Here is a 4,507-nt window from a genome sequence, read left to right as displayed (position 1 = left end):
GGTTTATGTGTTGTTTCCGCTCGTGGCCCTCCTCACACACACACACACACATACACGCAGCAGTGGTCTGCTGGGTCTGCCACACCTCACGTCTAAAGAGGAGACCAAGCAGATGTTATGCATTTTCAAACGATGCTTCCATCCATTCACGGCATTTATAGCACGACGACTGGTGGTGGCGAGTGATATTTCCGTTTAGAGGAAAATAGACAAAAATGCACAACGATGATTATGACGTCAGGTCGTTTTTGTTTTTATATAACTATGTTCTCACTTGTGATTGCTCACACTTCTTCCACTTCCTTTTCTCACAGTCGACACATTCACAACAATTGCGTCAAACTCCACTGAACTTGATGAGAAACACTGTGACAATTCCTGCAAATGTATGAGAATATTTTTTCCTAATGACAAACACAGAAAGTTCCGGATGGTTGATCCAAACTCAGTTAAAATTTGTTTTTTATTTATGTTATTGTAATGCTGTTGTGATGTGTTGTTTTTATTGTAAGTAGTTCAATAATCCCAGTTACACAATGAGCTAAAAATGCCAATATTCTCCATGGACTTTGGTGTGGGAGGTGGTCACTTCAGATTTCACAATAAAAGCACTGTTTAAAGGAAAAAAAAATATGAATGCACTACAACGTGCATCGGCGTAGAGAAATGTAACTCGTCGGCCTGGTTTTCTTTGATTTCATCCTCAAGTTTTGGGATGTTGCATTTAGTTTTAGTTTGGTCAATTTTGTGGACAGTTCGTGTCCCGGCACCAGAGTTGCCATCCAAAGGTGCAACAGGGTGACGAATGGGTGCGACGTGTTGCTTCACGCACAGAGTGGGTGTGTGATGAGTGAGGTCAGTGAGCACGACGTGAGTCAGGATCACACTGATAGTGACACACACACACGCACACACACACATGCTGTCTTATAGACGCACATAGTAACATAGTTTTTACCAGAACCGCTGATCTGCGTGACAATAAAATAAATACATGTTATTGTCATTAAAACGTAGCATTTGTTAATGACTTTCAGACGGAGCGGTGGAAAGTGCTCAGGATGTAAGAAAGAGAAATGAGGACGGAAATAAAAACAGTAAATATGAGGATTTCACAAGAGATGGAAATAAAAGGAGGGAGAAGAAGAAGAATGGAGATAGATGTGTGGAGGGAGGGAGGGAGGGATGTTGAGGTTGCAGCTCTCCAGTTGGTGTTGCTATGGCCCTGCCCTCCCTGCTCACTGAGCCATTTCCTGTTTTTGACCTGAAATCTTTATTTAGAGCCATCCCTCCTCGCTGCTCGGCATCTGTGAGTCAACTCGGAGGCCAGAGAGATGAACGCAGGACTAAAACCAGATCTGTCCGTTCACCACAGGATCGTTCACATCTACGTGCACACACACACACACACGTGCACAGAGATGCTGTTAACCCTGACTAACCTATAGTTCTAGACTCCAGTACGTCAGTGCTGCAGAGCTCGGGTTCTCACGCTGGATCGGAACGCTCCTGCTTTTTATTTTTTACTGTGTGAGCAGCAGTTTCCAGCAGCTCTGCTGTGGCTAAACTGAAAAAAAAAAATGCTGAGTCAGTTTTGCCTTCAAACAAAAAAAAAAAAAGAAAGAAAGAAAAAATCATGATATAATTTGCCACATCCTTCGTCCAGTGATGAGGAATAAAGAGGCTGCGTTTGTGATGCAATCTTTGTACATATCATATGCACTATCTGGGCATAAACTATAGGTGGCGTGTGCGCTCCCTGCACGGCAGGTCTGCAGCAGGCAGCCTTGCAGGACTTGGACTGCAACATTCACATCTTATATACAGTCTACAGGAAAAAAACAACATTTTTAGCCAACTTCAAATTAAAAAAAAAATCTACAGTTCACTTGAAAGTTGTTAATTTCATTAACTCGCCCGTATGGTGGCTTAGTGGTTAAGGACGCGGGCTTGAGTCCAGAAGGATTCAGGTTCACTTTCCTCGAAGTCCCTCTGTGAATTATTCTTCCTCTGACATTTCATGAAAAAGTCCCTGATTTACTGTTAGTTGACGTAACATTCGCAGCAGTTGTTGTTGTGTTTTTTTTTTCTGTATCTCGACGTGTGATATTTTCATGACTGTGACTGTTTTGCAGCTTTGTTGTATTAATGTTGGCAACACAAAATCACCAAACCAGACAGCCTTAGAGCAGGAGCTTTTGTGTCCCTGTCAGCTTAAAATATTGACTTTTCTCTATGGATTTCAGTGTGGGAGGAAGAATGCTTTACAAACAACCGTTTCCAAACAGAAAAAGAAAAAGACTCTTTAACTCCAGGAATATTATTCTCTAGATACGGTGTAATAAACCTAAGCTGCTGCAGATTTTACTGTGCTTTTCTTTGGTCTTTTAAATCCTAAACTCTTAAGACATGATCACGTGAACCCCCCTCAGGGTAAAACACTTATTTTACCACGTATCGTGCAAAGATTTGTGTGATTTCTGTTGTGACCAGGTTTCCACAGTGGAAAAAGTTTTCTGTGCCGTCAAGAAGACACACCAACGTAGGGCCAACAGCTGAGCAGTGTAAACACCGGACCTTCAGCACTGAGAACAGACGGCCCTACGAGGGGGGGAAGAAAAGAAAAAGAAAAACAACTTGCAATTTTTCTTTTTCAGTGCGTAATTGGGTGAGCATGCAGCAGGGGGCATCAAAGATGTAACGGTCCAAAAGATGCCCATTTTAGCCCCCGGGATAATCTGCTGGTGTTTGTAAGTGTGTAGCTGGGGCTTTTGTCTGCTGCAGGGTGGGACACACTTCTCTGTTCAGTCAAACAACATGCTCAGTTTGCTTTCAGTGCAGCTCAGAAACCAGGAAAATAATAGAACCTAAGGCTCCCAGTGAATCATGCAAAAGTTTATTTTTTTCATCTACGTTTTTTTCTAAAATGTAAAACTTGAAAACAGCAATTATGTTGCCCTGAAATAGTAAATATTGACAAAGTTGGCCAAAAGTTAAAAGTGTGAATCCTTGAGGTTGATCAACATCAGGCAAAATGGATTAAGAGAAATAATGATTGAATGTAACAAAATCATCAGAGAGCGCTATATTTGCCACAGGTTGAGAAAAAAGTTTGTAGAAATAAGCAAGGAAAGAGCTAAAAGTTAGCCCAGAAAGTGGCAGCAAAATTTGTCCCGTTTTAATTGAAAATATAAAAAAAAAGTTTTAAGAAGCAGTAACAGAATCATATGATTTTTATTTCACAATTTTAACATTTTTTTAAATGTTGAATGAACTAATTTTACACACAGTAGAGAAACAACTTGAGGATAGTGTGTGTGCCTGTGTGGTGTGTGTGTGTGTGTGTGGGCGGGACAACGTCGACGACGGCACTTCTCGGGGGCAGCTGCTCGGTTTCAGCTATTTCTGCTACCTCCACGTGCTGCTCGTAAACTTGGCCACTTATTTAAAAAAAAAAACCTCGAATTTGTAGGAACATTAATTACGACGTTATTGATATTATTGTCTACAACACAGTTGTCTGGAATCTTCCAATTAATGCAGCATATGTCAGGAAATCTCCGTAATTTTCTGAATAATAAATACTATTATATATTAGATGTAGTGTAACGTGTTAATTCGTAATGAACACAAAATATTAGACTTACTAGCTGTAGAACTAATACGATTCCCTCGTCTGTTTGTCGCCGTGTATTTTTTGTATAAATCCTGTTGTGAAGGATTCTTTAATAATAAAAAAAAGACTATTTCTCATTATAATATTTATTGTAACACATTTTTCTCAATGTCTGCTGTTTTCTGACTGTGAATACGTCAATTAACGTGTTGAATCTTGAATATGATTTATTTTTAAAAGCGAGAATAGAGGCTTCCTCGGTGTAGCACTCTTTAGTCCGGCGGCCCGTGAAGGCAGCACCTCCGCTCAGAGCAGCAGCAGTTTCTCCTGCTGTCAGCGCCATTGTGTGTCGGAGTCTCCGGCAGCTCGGACCGTTCGTGTTTCTGTGCCAGTGACGGGACTCTTTAAATCTCCCCTCCATGCTTCTGTCTCAAACTCCGGCGGACCTGGACGCGGTAAGACGCCATTGTTGCCCGTGTTTAATTCAAAAGTCGTTAGATTTAAATAGCAGTTTGCGCTTTTATATTTTGAACTGGGTAAACTTGTCCACTGAGGAGGCTGCTGCTGCTGTTACTGCTGTTGCTGTTACTGTTACTGCTGCTGCTGCTTCTGCTGCTGCTGCTGTGTTGTTTCCGTGCTGCTGCTATTTGCGGGACAGAAGCGGGGACTCTGGGAGAAAAATTCAAAGTTTTCTTTTTTTTAAAGGGACGGATTTTGTCTGAAATTGTCATTTAGTCATTTAACGGTTTGTTGTGACGGAAGAAAACGAAACCGCAGCCACTTTCTGCTACCACAGAAAGTATCTGTGAAATAACTTTTTAAAAAGTCAAAATACGGTTCTGGTAAAAAAAAAAAAAAAATATATAATTTATTAAAATAATCTGTAAAATT

General features: G+C 40.8%; 1 protein-coding gene across 6 annotated transcripts in view; it reads left to right on the top strand.

Moving 5' to 3' along the window:
• Positions 1-4,507, top strand: part of sertad2b (SERTA domain containing 2b) — a 28,036-nt gene that overhangs the window by 11,194 nt on the left and 12,335 nt on the right. For 2 of the 6 annotated variants that reach the window (XR_003051308.1, XR_001760875.2), the window contains exon 1: positions 73-4,071. The exons of 1 other annotated variant lie outside the window; for it this stretch is intronic. The gene's annotated coding sequence lies outside the window, so the exon portion shown is untranslated. Of the gene's footprint in view, positions 1-66; positions 4,072-4,507 lie in introns of those variants that run through there. 3 more of the 6 variants (XR_003051306.1, XR_003051307.1, XM_008321355.3) reach the window with 3 other exon arrangements.

This window comes from Cynoglossus semilaevis, chromosome 12 (assembly GCF_000523025.1).
Source record: "Cynoglossus semilaevis isolate Cse_v1.0 chromosome 12, Cse_v1.0, whole genome shotgun sequence".
NCBI classification, from domain to species: Eukaryota; Metazoa; Chordata; class Actinopteri; order Pleuronectiformes; family Cynoglossidae; genus Cynoglossus; species Cynoglossus semilaevis.
Note: the sequence above shows the minus strand (reverse complement) of the source record. Positions and strands in the feature narration are given on the sequence as shown.